Source organism: Mesoplodon bidens (assembly GCF_964165515.1).
Source record: "Mesoplodon bidens genome assembly, chromosome: 9".
In the NCBI taxonomy this organism is placed as follows: domain Eukaryota; kingdom Metazoa; phylum Chordata; class Mammalia; order Artiodactyla; family Ziphiidae; genus Mesoplodon; species Mesoplodon bidens.
In genome coordinates this window covers 52,719,065-52,735,664 of record NC_138166.1, presented here as the reverse complement: position 1 = coordinate 52,735,664, position 16,600 = coordinate 52,719,065, and positions in this window count along the sequence as shown.

The following is a 16,600-nucleotide window of genomic DNA, read 5'->3' as shown; positions in this document are numbered from 1 at the left end:
CGCACCCCGTGCCCCTCCCTCCCCCGCGGCCTGAGTAAGCCAGAGTCCCTGAAGCAGCTGCACCTTTAACCCTGTCCTGTCTGAGCGAAGAACAGACGCCCTCCAGCGACCTACACGCAGAGGCGGGGCCAAATCCAAAGCTGAGACCTGGGAGCTGTGAGAACACAGAAGAGAAAGGGAAATCTCTCCCAGCAGCCTCAGAAGCAGCAGATTAAAGCTCCACAATCAACTTGATGTACCCTGCATCTGTGGAATACATGAATAGACAACACATCATCCCAAATTGAGGAGCCAGGAGTCAGTGCTGTGCCTCTGAGGTGGGAGAGCCAACTTCAGGACACTGGTCCACAAGAAACCTCCCAGCTCCACATAATATCAAACGGCGAAAATCTTCCAGAGATCTCCATCTCAACACCAGCACCCAGCTTCACTCAACGACCAGCAAGCTACAGTGCTGGACAACCCTATGCCAAACAACTAGCAAGACAGGAACACAACGCCACCCATTAGCAGAGAGGCGGCCTAAAATCATAAAAAGTCCGCAGACACCCCAAAACACACCACCAGACGTGGACCTGCCCACCAGAAAGACAAGATCCAGCCTCATCCACCAGAACACAGGCACTAGTCCCCTCCACCAGGAAGCCTACACAACCCACTAAACCAACCTTAGCCACTGGGGACAGACACCAAAAATAACGGGAACTACAAACCTGCAGCCTGCAAAAAGGAGACCCCAAACACAGTAACATAAGCAAAATGAGAAGACAGAAAAACACACAGCAGGAGAAGGAGCAAGATAAAAACCCACCAGACCTAACAAATGAAGAGGTAATAGGCAGTCTACCTGAAAAAGAATTCAGAATAATGATAGTAAAGATGATCCAAGATTCTATTTCCAAGATCCAAAATCTTGGAAATAGAATAGACAAAATGCAAGAAACAGTTAACAAGGACCTAGAAGAACTAAAGATGAATCAAGCATCGATTAAAAACACAATAAATGAAATGAAAAATACTCTAGATGGGATCAATAGCAGAAAAACTGAGGCAGAAGAACGGATAAGTGAGGTGGAAGATAAAATAGTGGAAATAACTGATGCAGAGCAAAATAAAGAAAAAGGAATGAAAAGAACAGAGGACAGTCTCAGAGACCTCTGGGACAACATTAAATGCACCAACATACGAATTATAGGGGTTCCAGAAGAAGAAGAGAAAAAGAAAGGGACTAAGGAAATATTTGAAGAGATTATAGCTGAAAACTTCCCTAATATGGGAAAGGAAATAGTTAATCAAGTCCAGGAGGCACAGAGAGTCCCATACAGAATAAACCCAAGGAGAAATACGCCAAGACACATATTAATCAAGCTGTCAAAAATTAAACACAAAGAAATCATATTAAAAGCAGCAAGGGAAAAACAACAAATAACACACAAGTGAATCCCCATCAGGTTAACAGCTGATCTCTCAGCAGAAACTCTACAAGCCAGAAGGGAGTGGCAGGACATAATTAAAGAGATGAAGGAGAAAAACCTGCAACCAAGATTACTCTACCCAGCAAGGATCTCATTCAGATTTGATGGAGAAATTAAAACCTTTACAGACAAGCAAAAGCTGAGAGAGTTCAGCACCACCAAACCAGCTTTACAACAAATGCTAAAGGAACTTCTCTAGGAAAGAAACACAACAGAAGGAAAAGACCTACAATAACGAACCCAAAACAATTAAGAAAATGGGAATAGGAACATACATATCGATAATTACCTTAAATGTAAATGGACTAAATGCTCCCACCAAAAGACACAGATTGGCCGAATGGATACAAAAACAAGACCCATATATATGCTGTCTACAAGACACCCACTTCAGACCTAGAGACACATACAGACTGAAAGTAAGGGGATGGAAAAAGATATTCCATGCAAATGGAAACCAAAAGAAAGCTGGAGTAGCAAGTCTCATATCAGACAAAATAGACTTTAAAATAAAGACAAAGAAGGACACTACATAATGATCAAGGGATCGATCCAAGAAGAAGATATAACAATTGTAAATATTTATGCACCCAACATAGGAGCACCTCAATACATAAGGCAAACACTAACAGCCATAAAAGGAGAAATCGACAGTAACACAATCATACTAGGGGACTTTAACACCCCACTTTCACCCATGGACAGATCATCCAAAATGAAAATAAATAAGGAAGCATAAGCTTTAAATGATACATTAAACAAGATGGACTTAATTGATATTTATAGGACATTCCATCCAAAACCAACAGAATACACATTTTTCTCAAGTGCTCATGGAACATTCTCCAGGATAGATCATATCTTGGGTCACAAATCAAGCCTTGGTAAATTTAAGAAAATTGAAATTGTATCAAGTATCTTTTCTGACCACAATGCTATGAGACTAGATATCAATTACAGGAAAAGAGCTGTAAAAACTACGAACACATGGAGGCTAAACAATACACTACTTAATAATAAAGTGATCACTGAAAAAATCAAAGAGGAAATTAAAAAATACCTAGAAACAAATGACAATGGAGACACGACGACCCAAAACCTATGGGATGCAGTAAAAGCAGTTCTAAGAGGGAAGTTTATAGCAATACAATCCTACCTTAAGAAACAGGAAACATCTCGAATAAACAACCTAACCTTGCACCTAAAGCAATTAGAGAAAGAACAAAAACATCCCAAAGTTAGCAGAAGGAAAGAAATCATAAAAATCAGATCAGAAATAAATGAAAAAGAAATGAAGGAAACGATAGCAAAGATCAATAAAACTAAAAGCTGGTTCTTTGAGAAGATAAACAAAATTGATAAACCATTAGCCAGACTCGTCAAGAAAAAAAGGGAGAAGACTCAAATCAATAGAATTAGAAATGAAAAAGGAGAAGTAACAACTGACACTGCAGAAATACAAAGGATCATGAGAGATTACTACAAGCAACTGTATGCTAATAAAAGCGACAACCTGGAAGAAATGGACAAATTCTTAGAAATGCACAACCTGCCAAGACTGAATCAGGAAGAAAGAGAAAATAGGAACAGACCAATCACAAGCACTGAAATTGAAACTGTGATAAAAAATCTTCCAACAAACAAAAGCCCAGGACCAGATGGCTTCACAGGCGAATTCTATCAAGCATTTAGAGAAGAGCTAACACCTATCCTTCTCAAACTCTTCCAAAATATAGCAGAGGGAGGAACACTCCCAAACTCATTCTACGAGGCCACCATCACCTTGATACCAAAACCAGACAAGGATGTCACAAAGAAAGAAAACTACAGGCCAATATCACTGATGAACATAGATGCAAAAATCCTCAACAAAATACTAGCAAACAGAATCCAACAGCACATTAAAAGGATCATACACCATGATCAAGTGGGGTTTATTCCAGGAATGCAAGGATTCTTCAATATATGCAAATCAATCAACGTGATACACCATATTAACAAATTGAAGGAGAAAAACCATATGATCATCTCAATAGATGCAGAGAAAGCTTTCGACAAAATTCAACACCCATTTATGATAAAAAAACCCTGCAGAAAGTAGGCATAGAGGGAAATTTCCTCAACATAATAAAGGCCATATATGACAAACCCACAGCCAGCATCGTCCTCAATGGTGAAAAACTGAAACCATTTCCACTAAGATCAGGAACAAGACAAGGTTGCCCACTCTCACCACTCTTATTCAACATAGTTTTGGAAGTTTTAGCCACAGCAATCAGAGAAGAAAAGGAAATAAAAGGAATCTAAATCGGAAAAGAAGAAGTAAAGCTGTCACTGTTTGCAGATGACATGATACTATACATAGAGAATCCTAAAGATGCTACCAGAAAACTACTAGAGCTAATCAATGAATTTGGTAAAGTAGCAGGATACAAAATGAATGCACAGAAATCTCTGGCATTCCTATATACTAATGATGAAAAATCTGACAGTGAAATCAAGGAAACACTCCCATTTACCATTGCAACAAAAAGAATAAAATATCTAGGAATAAACCTACCTAAGGAGACAAAAGACCTGTATGCAGAAAACTATAAGACACTGATGAAAGAAATTAAAGATGATACAAATAGATGGAGAGATGTACCATGTTCTTGGATTGGAAGAATCAACATTGTGAAAATGACTCTACTACCCAAAGCAATCTACAGATTCAATGCAATCCCTATCAAACTACCACTGGCATTTTTCACAGAACTAGAACAAAAAATTTCACAATTTGTATGAAAACACAAAAGACCCCGAATAGCCAAAGCAATCTTGAGAACGAAAAATGGAGCTGGAGCAATCAGGCTCCCTGACTTCAGACTATACTACAAAGCTACAGTAATCAAGACACTATGGTACTGGCACAAAAACAGAAAGATAGATCAATGGAATAGGATAGAAAGCCCAGAGATAAACCCACGCACATATGGTCACCTTATCTTTGATAAAGGAGGCAGGAATGTACAGTGGAGAAAGGACAGTCTCTTCATTAAGTGGTGCTGGGAAAACTGGACAGGGACATTTAAAAGTATGAGATTAGATCACTCCCTAACACCATACACAAAAATAAGCTCAAAATGGATTAAAGACCTAAATGTAAGGCCAGAAACTATCAAACTCTTAGAGGAAAACATAGGCAGAACACTCTATGACATAAATCACAGCAAGATCCTTTTTGACCCACCTGCTAGAGAAATGGAAATAAAGACAAAAATAAACTCATGGGACCTAATGAAACTTCAAAGCTTTTGCACAGCAAAGGAAACCATAAACAAGACCAAAAGACAACCCTCAAAATGGGAGGAAATATTTGCAAATGAAGCAACTGACAAAGGATTAATCTACAAAATTTATAAGCAGCTCATGCAGCTCAGTAACAAAAAAACAAACAAACAAATCCAAAAATGGGCAGAAGACCTAAATAGACATTTCTCCACAGAAGATATACAGACCGCCAACAAACACATGAAAGGATGCTCAACATCTTTACTCATTAGAGAAATGCAAATCAAAACTACAATGAGATATCATCTCACACCAGTCAGAATGGCCATCATCAAAAAATCTACAAACAATAAATGCTGGAGAGGGTGTGGAAAAAAGGGAACACTCTTGCACTGCTGGTGGGAATGTGAATTGGTACAGCCACTATGGAGAACGGTATGGAGGTTCCTTAAAAAACTAAAAATAGAACTACCATATGACCCAGCTATCCCACTACTGGGCATATACCCTGAGAAAACCATAATTCAAAAAGAGTCATGTACCAAAATGTTCATAGCAGCCCTATTTACAATAGCCTGGAGATGGAAACAACCTAAGTGTCCATCATCAGAGGAATGGATAAAGAAGATGTGGCACATATATACAATGGAATATTACTCAGCCATAATAAAAAACGAAATTGAGCTATTTGTAATGAGGTGGATGGACCTAGAGTCTGTCATACAGAGTGAAGTAAGTCAGAAAGAGAAAGACAAATACTGTATGCTGACACATATATATGGAATTTAAGGAAAAAAATGCCATGAAGAACATAGGGGTAAGACAGGAATAAAGACACAGACCTACTAGAGAATGGACTTGAGGATATGGGGAGGGGGAAGGGTAAGCTGTGACAAAGTGAAAGAGCGGCATGGACATATATACACTACCAAACGTAAGGTAGATAGCTAGCGGGAAGCAGCCGCATAGCACAGGGAGATCAGCTCGGTGCTTTGTGACCGCCTGGAGGGGTGGGATAGGGAGAGTGGGATAGGGAGGGTGGGAGGGAGACGCAAAAGGGAGGGGATATGGGAACATATGTATATGTATAACTGATTAAATTTGTTATAAAGCAAAAAAAAAAAAAAAAAAAGCATGCAATGAAGAAAACTGGAAAGAATATATTATGTTAAAAGTAAATGGTGGAACTATGGTTGATTTTCCTGCATTTCCCAGACGTTTAAAAATGAGAATATATTACTTTATAATGAAAAAATTTTTAATTAATTTCTTAGGGAGTTTTTTATGACAATAGAATTTTTTAAGTAAAAATAAGTCTACAAGTTACTGCTGTCAAACCTGAGTTTGTGGGCCTGACACACAGTGAGGCCAAACCAACCAAAATGTCAGAGTTTGGAGCAGAGAAAGGTTTATTAGTTGAGGAGGCACCAACCCAGAAGATGGGTGACCTAGACTCATCTGAGATCCATCTTGCTGGCTGGCCGGGGTGCAAGGTTTTTAAAAACAAAAAAGGTAAAGGCGAGAGCATCTTTGTGGTCTCAGCTTCCTGATAAGACCTCATTTGCAGACAACCTGGCACCATCTTGTGCCTCGATGCATCATTGGGGATTGTGATTGATCTATGTGTTCCCGCAAAGCAAACTAGTAAATCAGGGTCTTGTGATCCCTCCCTTCTTTCTAGGAGAGAGCAAAAGCAATGGTTGAGGCATTTTATTATTTACTTAGAGCCTTCATGATGGTTCAGGAGTTTCAGTTCTTAATTGACCCCCCAGTGCCATCAATTTTAAGTCCACTTGGGGCCAGCTGGGTGAAGCCACAGGACATAATCTCAACAGTTTGGGGTCATAAACCAAGACATTAGTTTAAGCTAACAATCATGAAACAGATTGTGCTGGGTTTGCTTTTCCTTTGTTTCTGTGTTCCCTCACTTTCCTAGTTAGTTACTATTTGAATCTGCTCTTTGGAACTCGGGGAACATCTAGGAGACTAAAGCCTTTTTTACAAACAAGAGGCAGGCAGAGGACATGGTGTGTGGGGTGGGGGGGACCCCCATAGGGTCCTGATCAGTTACATTAAGAGTCTTCAGTGGTCATTGTTTCTTTTTACCTTTAATCCCTTTCTTCTTTTCTAAAAATGTGTTTTAAGCTGCAGGCCAGATCGCCTCTATTCTTTATTTTCTAACATTTATAAGCCTCAACGTTTTTGCTATAAGAAAAAGTTCTGACTTTCCTTTTTCTTTTTTATTGCAAGCCCATAAATTCTAACCACAGCTGTACAGTCCACCTCCCATTATTCTCAATAATCTTGACTAACTGACTTTGAAAGCATATTGCTTTAGCACATTAACTTTCGCTGGGGCACCTTTTATCCACACCTGACTCCCCTACCCTGCAATTTTACATCCATTCTAACTAACAGTTTTCTAGGTAATAAATTATACATGACATCTGTCTTATCCTAGCTTTTAAAATCCCTGTATTCTCCTAAACGTCTTTTTTAATGTCCTTATCCTCAAGTCCAGGCCATCTCTGGTATTTCCTTTATTTGATAATTTTCTGATTATCTTTTCTTTTATCTTTGCCTTTATGCCCTACTCCACTACCTTCATCAGCATTTCTTTCCAGTAGCTTTTTTTTTTTTGCGGTACGCGGGCCTCTCACTGCTGTGGCTTCTCCCGTTGCAGAGCACAGGCTCCAGACGCGCAGGCTCAGCGGCCAAGGCTCACAGGTCCAGCAGCTCCGTGGCATGTGGGATCCTCCCGGACCGGGGCACAAACCCGCATCCCCTGCATCGGCAGGCGGACTCTCAACCACTGCGCCACCAGGGAAGCCCTAGCTGCTTTTTTTTTTTTTTAAGTCCCTTTTTTGTTTCTTAAATTCTTCTTCTTTGTGGCTCACTCCACCAGCCTTGGGCTAGTAAAATGTGAATGCTTCTAACTCACCATAATTGCAACACTTCTACTTATTTAAAATTTTAAATTTAAATTCCCTAGTGGCACAGTGGATAAGACTCCGAGCTCCCAATGCAGGGGGCCCAAGTTCGATCTCTGGTCAGGGAACTAGATCCCACATGCATGCCACAACTAAGAGTTCTCACACCACAACTAAGGAGCCCACATGCTGCAACTAAGGAGCCAGAATCTGCCATGCATCACACCCAGCTCCTGCCAGGAATAAAGGACCACTCCCACCAAGTCCCTCAGAATGTTGCCTTGATTGGAACATGCCATATTGTCATTTCTTGGTTTCTTTTCATTTATTTTTCCCTCTAAACCTTGAAATACAAATGGAGGAGAAAGGGTTCCTATTCGTGCGTGTAACATCAGTATTTATCACAGCAACTAGCACATGGCAAATGCTGAATAATTATCTATTAGATAGATATAGGATCCACTTTTCACAACACATGAATTCAGAAGCAGGTATGGGAACCCAGATGTCTTCGACTAAGCCAAACATAAAGAGATTTGATAAAATGTAAAACACAAAAGCATACAAAAAAACAAGCCCAATTTTTTTACTAATTCAACAGACATAAAATTACTCAATCAAAATGCTATAAAAGTTTCTAACCACTTACTTTCAATTTTTGTACTTATCATGGGCTAATGACAGTTTGCCATCCAGAGATCACACTTTGAGTAGTGCTGCACTGAGGCATAGGACAGCCAGGACCTGCTCAGCATCCATCCATGAAATTCAGTAGTTGAACACCTCATGGGGTGACCTTCAACCACTAGAAGGTAAGAGCTGACAGATACGGTCCTGAGACAGGTCGTACATCTTTTCCAATGGTCCCATGGGATGGAGCCACAGCCACCCATAGCCATGGCTCATTTTATAGTGCATCTTCCTTCCTGCTTTGCTGACCCTGTACCTGCCAATTCTGCTCCCTAGGATAATGTTCCCCAATAAAGCACTCACTTTAGCTTTTACCTGAAAATCTGCTTTCTGGGAAGCCCAGAAAACAAAAGTCAAGATACTCTTTGCAACTCACCTAAAGTCAGGGGGAAACACAGGGCACAGAATGTGCAAAACTCACTATCCTCCCTCTAATGCTGCACACAGCTGTGCTTCTATTGGTTTCCTCTTTCCCTACTACCTTTTGGTCGGCCTGCTGCAGCTGCTACAGATTTAATGACCCAACCTGTGAGAAATCCCTCTATTCAACCTCAAGTCCAGGCACTATGTTTTCTTCATCCTAAGATAAACCATTCAGTCACAGGCAAGGCTCATTTGACCCTTACAATTGACCCTTAAAATTGGCTAGTGTAATGAATAGGACACATATCATAATCCTTGTGGATGAGGAAACTGAGAAACAGAAAGGGTAAGTGATTTGTCCATGGACAGTCAATAATTTTCTGACAGAGTGATGAATAAAGCTCAATTACACTGTTTCCTTTTCATGTGTTTTTACATCACTTTATATTCTGACAAGAGCAGGCAGATTTTCCTGGCCAAGGTGGCCAAGTGGCTAATATTTCAACAGATAAATGAATATGCTGGTAAAAATATCAGTTACTTTCAGAGGGAGGTCATGAATTCCCCCTTAGAGAATGCATTACTTTGAACACAGTCGATACCCCATAAATGTATGATAAATGAAAGAATAAATAAATGTATAATCAATCTAAACCTGGTATTTTTACAATCTACAAGGCTTTAAAATTATTCCGCTAGAATAAAATCACACACAGATTTCAAGCATACAGACACCTAGAATCCCCTGGATCAAAGGAGATTGTTTTAGTTTAAAGAAAGTGCAAAGTTTAAAACACACACATACATACACACACACACAAATTCCCTCAGTCAACAATCAACATGACAGGTAGATTGGACTCATTTCAGAATAATGGTACAAACGTACAAAGTAAATTTCACACTAAATCTCCATCAGTACATGTGCATTCATTATAAGTAAATGTATCAAAAAGCCTGAAGGCTTGAGAAATGCCATCTGTGAAAATTATCTAACACTGGCCTTTTAAAGTCTTCTGGAAATTCTGAGTATGCAATTGACACCAGAATACATAAGCAAACAGTGCAAGCATGTATGCACCCAAATTGGGAGCATAACTAGTCATCTAGTGAGTAGATGAAAATGTCATTTCCTAGTATAAGTACAGTTTCATGAGCAATTGATAGTGTATGCCAGCTCTATGAATGCATTTTCAGATGGTGACTTGGAGGACCCTGAAACTATAAAGGCAAAGAACATAATGCTGCTTGAACCAGAGTGTGATCATTCTGACTTGAAATTACTTGAAAGGAAAAGTGATATTACATACCAAATAAGTAAAAAGAAAATATATATATATAGAAGTTAAAATCTTGCTAGGAAAACAAAAGGTGAAGTTGTACAGACCTGCACTGTCCAATACTGTGGGTACCAGTCTCATGTGGGTATTGAGATATGGTTGTGCAACTGAGAACTTAATGTTTAATTTTATTTAATTTTAATTAATGTAAAGTTACATTTAATTCTAATTAATTTTAAATTACATTTAATTTAATTAAGTTAATTTAAATTTAAAAAACCAATTCTCGATACAGTTATTAGAAAACTTTTATATGTATTTGGAACAACTTCGGTGTGTGAATTTATTTTTTCAACTAGAAATTCCATGAAACCTAAATAAGTATTCAGTATTTTTCTGGTGAAAATTTAGTGTCCAAATGAAGGTTTGCTGATCCACTCAGTTGTTAGCTACTTGCAGAACACGTCAAAGGCAAGTAAATAATTAAGTTTCTCAAGCACAGCATACCCTACTAAGTACTTCCTTAGATTCAGAAATAACTAAAACCATGACAATTAAATACCAACTGCATAAAAATTTCCCCCTCAAAAATAACAAAACCGTGCAGATAAACAAGAAAATGTCTTGAAAGAAACTAGCTATATCTTTCATTGTCTTGGATTAGATATCAGAATGAGTATCAAAATATCAAGAAATTACCAGGGTTTTCAACATTATTAAGTCACACAATTAAATTGGACATGAGTTCAAAATGCAGCAAGCCAAGTCATAATGATATAGCAGTCAACCACACCATTACCCAAAACCTTAAAACACGTTACCAGGACTGGAGAAGGAGATACTGGTTGAGAATGGGTGAAAAAGTACCCACTTGGTGTTACAGATCAAAAGATATATATTCAAACAAACATTTTTTTTTAAGATTCCACTTTAAGTATTTCTCAAAACTAACTATTTGTAGGATAATACACAAAATTCTAGACTTAATTGCTAACTACATTGCAGTAGATGGCAACTACCACAAAGTTTGAAAGAAAAATTAGGATAAAAGCTTAAAAGTGTTGTCCAGAACATATAACCTAGCTTCATATACACCATCATAAATAAACATGATTTGGAATTTCCTTTGAGTGCAGGTAGTAGGGCATTAAGCATAATTAAATTCACATATTTTGAGCATCGTTATGAAAGTTTAGAAGCAAAACCTTTATACAGAAGAGCCGCATACCCAAGCTGAAATAATGCATTCAATTCTGTTTGCTGTTGACACGTCAAGACAGATATAAGAAACCAAAAAGAGGTGAGAAGTTCAACCAACATAGCCAAAACTAGAGGGAAAAATCAGAGATTAGGCACCTCCAGGTAAAAAGGTAAGAGATGATTAGAATGTTTCGAAGTCTATTTGTAAAATACTAATAAAGAACAGAAACAGTAAACACCATTTTGTTTAAAAAATATATTTTAAGCCAATTAGATAATTCATTCATTCAATAAATATTTACCAAGGACCCACTTCATCTTAGACACTGTAAAAGGCAGGCTCCAGCACAGAGATGAGAAAGGCAAAGCAACTGCCTTCAAAATGGCCACCGTATGGGAAGAACAACATAACAATTACAACAGAATGTAGTAAATATTTTAATATTTTAATATTTTAATATAAAGCCTATGTTTCCAGACTTTAAAGCCACCCTTGTACTAGGTGCTATGGGACCACTAGGAAGGATGTTCACAGCTCTTGAGGAGGGAAAAAGGGAAAATGTCAGGGAATCTTTTACAAAGGATATAATGCTTGAACGCAAGGATGATAGAGGGATTTGGGAAACAGACAGTGGAGGGAACATTTCCTGATTGAAAGGACGACATAATGACAGAGATAAAAGAATGCACCAAGCATCTGGGAACTGGCTAGAAGTTATATTCTGTATAGCCTGAGCAAAGACTGGGTACACTGACACCTCCTGCCTGCTGTCTTTAGTAGAATCACCATTTCTTTTTCTGTGCAATTTTGTTCCAATTAACTTAAAGGTGTAAAAAATTGAGAAAATAATGAAATAAAGAAAAACATTAATTACCCATATTTCTACCACCCAGAAATAATCACTTTTGGTTACTTTTCTATGAATATAACTATTTTTATGGATGGATGGAGATATATATATATATGAAGCCCACTAAAATTCATGGCTAACATTTATGTCATCCTTACCTATGCCAGGCCCTATTTCAAGCACTTTACATGTATTTATTCAATCAACCTTAGGAAATAGGTTTCATTACCCATTTTATAAAGGAGAATAACAGTGAATTTAGGTAACTTTCCCAAGATTCCACAACCAGTATTTGGCAGAGACCCTGTTAGAAGTCTACCAAGCTCAGGAGTCTTATTTTATCTCTTGCTTCCCTCAGATCTGTGTACTTCAGGCACATTTACCTTCTTTTCATTCCTGGATTATCCCCAGTACATTTCCACCCCCAGAATCTTAGAACATGCTGTGTCCTCAGCCTAGAACAGTTTTTTAAACCGATCATAGAAACCAATATCCTGAGCTTTAATATCATACAGACTTAGATTTATATCTCAGTCCAGCTATCCACTAGTTTATATATGATCATGATGGTCAGTCTTATGTGTCAACTGAGCCAGATTAAATCAAACTAGGGGTTGCTGTGAAAGTATATTGTAGATGTGATTAAAGTCTATAGTCAGTTTACTTTAATAAAGAAGAGTATTCTAGATAATCTCAGTAAGCCAGCTTCAATTAATTGAAAAGCCTTAAGAGCAGAACTGAGGTTTCCGCAAGGAACAAGAAATTCTGCTTATGGACTGCAGCTTCAGCCAATGCCCAAAAGTTCTGGCCTCTCCTTCCTGATGGTCTCCCTACAGAGATTTAGGACTTGCCTTGCCAATCCCTGCAATCTATCTATCTATCTAATCTGTGTATGAATACACATGTATATACACACATATAAATCCTATTGGATCTGTTTCTCTGATGAAATTCTGATCTGAGACAAATTATCTCTCTGGGTCTCAATTTCCTCATGTGGGAAATGGGGATAGAGTTAGTACATAGCTCATACAGTGCCTGTAAGAACTGAATGAAATACTATGTTTAAACACTTAGCACAGTGCCTGACATGTGATAAGTTAATTTTTCATCAATGTTGCCATCAAATGTGTACTAATATTTGTAAACAGAGTCCATATCAAATAATAAGCTTTAACTTTCTTTTCATCTGTACTGAGGCAACTCCCTTAAATATTAATAAGACATTTATCATCAAGACTTTGCCATGCAACAGAGTACGATTCAATTCTATTCTCATGGAAAAAAAAGAACAAAGGTTCATCAGAGTGGAATGGAAAAATTATGAAACTACTCCAGTGGTACAGTTGGAAAATGGAATACAATACAGCAATGAGAACAAATGACTACCTACAAGTTGGATGAATTGTGCATACTGAGTGAGAGAGTCACAACAAAGTACATACTGTACAATTTTATTCATATATAAAGTATAAAAGCACACAAAGCTAGTCTATGATGAAGGAAGTCAGAATAGTGGTTAATTGGGGAGGTCAAGAGAGAAGTCACTGGGAGGGAACAGAAAGGGGCTTCCAAGATGCTGGGAATGTCTTTTTATCTCTTGATCTGGGAGCTTTTTACACAGGTGTCTTGCTTTGAGAACATTAATTAATGAGTACACTTAAGATTTGTGTGCATTACTTTCAGAATGTTATTCTTCAATAAATAATTTATTAAAATTTTTTACTTTCACTTCCAAAGGAGAAACCACTTCTTCATAATTTGAAAGAGAAACTATCCTTAGAAAAAGGAGCTCAGGTAACCTTTTTTTTCTATGTAAATTAGATCATGTCACCTCGGATTAAACTACATCAATGGTTTTCCACTGCATTCAAAGTAAAATCTAATCTCCTTTCATTGTCTTCAAGGCCCTGGCAACCTCTCCACTCTCATATCCTGCTCTCTCTCTCCTTGCCCACTGAGTCTGGTCATTTCCCCATCTCAGGGCGTTGCTCTTTCTGTGTCCCCAACAGAACGTTCTTCCTTGGGTCCCCATGTTGCTGGCTCCAGCCCATCTTCTTAAATATCACTTTCCCAGAGAGCCTTCCTGACCCTTTCATTTAAAAACACTTTGCCTTTCTCTGCTTATTTCCTTAATATTATTGGCCACAATCTGTATTCATTTTGTTGTACTGCTGTTTTGTTTATATTCTGACCCACAGTGGTTGCTCAAAAAATATACAGTGAATAAAAGACTGCATCCAATCAACCCATAAACACCACTGAGGCAAAGCAGTGGGCATGTGCTTTAATAATTTTATGACTTCTTTCCCATCTCAAAGCTTTTCTGGGTATTAATTTTTCCCAGAATTTATCTGAGGAGTGTGGTGAAGAGTACTAGACACTGATAGTATTGTTGTCGTTAATCATAGACATTCCTGAGAGTAGCCAGGATTGAAGGTCAGGTCTTCTGTCCTTACTACACTTTGATCTTTAGAAAGGATGGTGGGGTCTAAATAACACCTTGTACGGGTAACTTGGATGCCTACAAGTATCCAGTGTCTTTCCTTTACTATGCAGATACAGTCTGCATGATAAACATTAACAGGTGATAAACAGATAACTTTGTGGTGTAGTGAGGAGACTGAGAGCCATACTTCCTGGGTTTGAATCCTCCTGCTCTACTCTTTATCAGCAGTTCCCTTGAAAAACATAACAACTTTTTTTGATCCCCGGTTTTGTCAGCGATAAAGTGGAGCTAATATAGCAACATGCATTTCTCAGGACTGTTATGGAAAGCAGATGAGCAAATCTATGTGAAAAGCACTTTGCAAACTTTCTATACACTGTACACTGTAAGTTGTCATAATTATTTCAATGTAAGCTTTTCCCCTTGCCTAATCATAATTTGTATCCTTCATTTCTGCTTGGAATGCAATTATGGCAAGCTAGATAAATGGAGAGGTTTAATCATCACATAGTGGGGCACATTAATGTGATAAGAATGGTTATGCTGGCACAATTACTGTACCTTATGTTGGTTTCGTCCAGGTGCCAGTCAGGCCTTTTATATTCATGACTTTGTGTGTGTATACGTATGTGTTTCATAAATTTATCTTTTATACCATTAAATACTATTTGCCAAAATGAAACGGACTCTGATAAATTTATTTATCTATGGGATATCTAATTATTCATACTTTGCCTGTAAGAGTAAACTACCTGTTTTTCAGTTTCTAATTATTTTCATATATTTAATAAATGATAAAGATCAGGTCATCACCTACACTGTCTACTCATATCTCAGCAGAAAACAGCACCTGAATTAAGTTCTGCACTCCCTCTTCCAGCTATGGCTTTGACTTTAGCAGGAATTTTGTCAGGAAGATTCTCTGCTCATCTTTTTCTTTTGATTATAATATAATAAGCACTAAGATTGGAGACTAATGCTTGATTAGTCTGGAACCATGTAAGTTGTAAAGACATCCATATTTATGGAATTTATTATATAATTAAATGTTAGTTATAAGCCATAGTCAAATTCTGCAAGTCTATTATTTTACCTCTATAACATAATTTACATACCTGTAGAATTCAGTCCATTTCTAACTGAAATTTTATTTACTTGAGGGAATTTTGCATCAATATAAGTTTTTGCCTTTACAAGCAGAAAGAAGGAAAGAAGGAAGGAAGGAAGGAAGGAAGGAAGGAAAGGAGGGACGGAGAAGGAGGGAGGGGGAGGGAGGGAGGAAGTGTAAAGTGCCAGAAAAGCTAAACATTGTACAAAAAAGCCATGGTTTATGCAGCCACTGAAATCAGTGGCTTCAAGGAAAAGAAAATAATCAATTCTAAAAAGTATAGAGAATAAGAAAGAAGCTAGAAGATGTTAGCAATATGGTAAAGAGACACATTCTTTTTCGTCCAACAGGGGAAAAAAATGGAATCAGTTTCTCCAGGAATAATAGTAAAAATGATACAAGCAACATAGTTCAGACATGAAACTAATTCAAATGTGACATGATTTCGAGCAGCCAATAGAACATATGACAGGAGAATGTAAAGGTTATCAAAGCTTGACTGTGGAAAACTAAAAGTACAACTTCCAGAAACTAGGAAATGGAGGCAGAAGGAAGGCTAGATACAGAGACATCTTTATCTTACAACTTGGGAGGCAAGAGGAACTGTTTACAGTGCATGAAAGCAGAAGACTTAAGCAACTTGTTTAAACTTATAAGTGTACCAAACAGAATCGTTTTAAGATACAGCTATTGTGAGGAGGTGGAAAGAAAGATGGAAATTTTTCCACCTTACACACTAAATGGACTAAAGGCTCATGTAGCATAGCAATAGATAATTCAGAAGTTGACAAATCAAGAAAGAGCAATACAGCATCATATCTGAAGATACAGACAATGGCAGTTACCACGAAAGGAGTTAAACACAGTTAAAAATGTTCATCTCTAGTGACATGGACTGAGGGTGGCGTAGATCAAGAGAATATCACCTTTTCCTATAGGCCCTTCTACACTATTTAGTTTGAAATTTGTGTGTAACCTCTT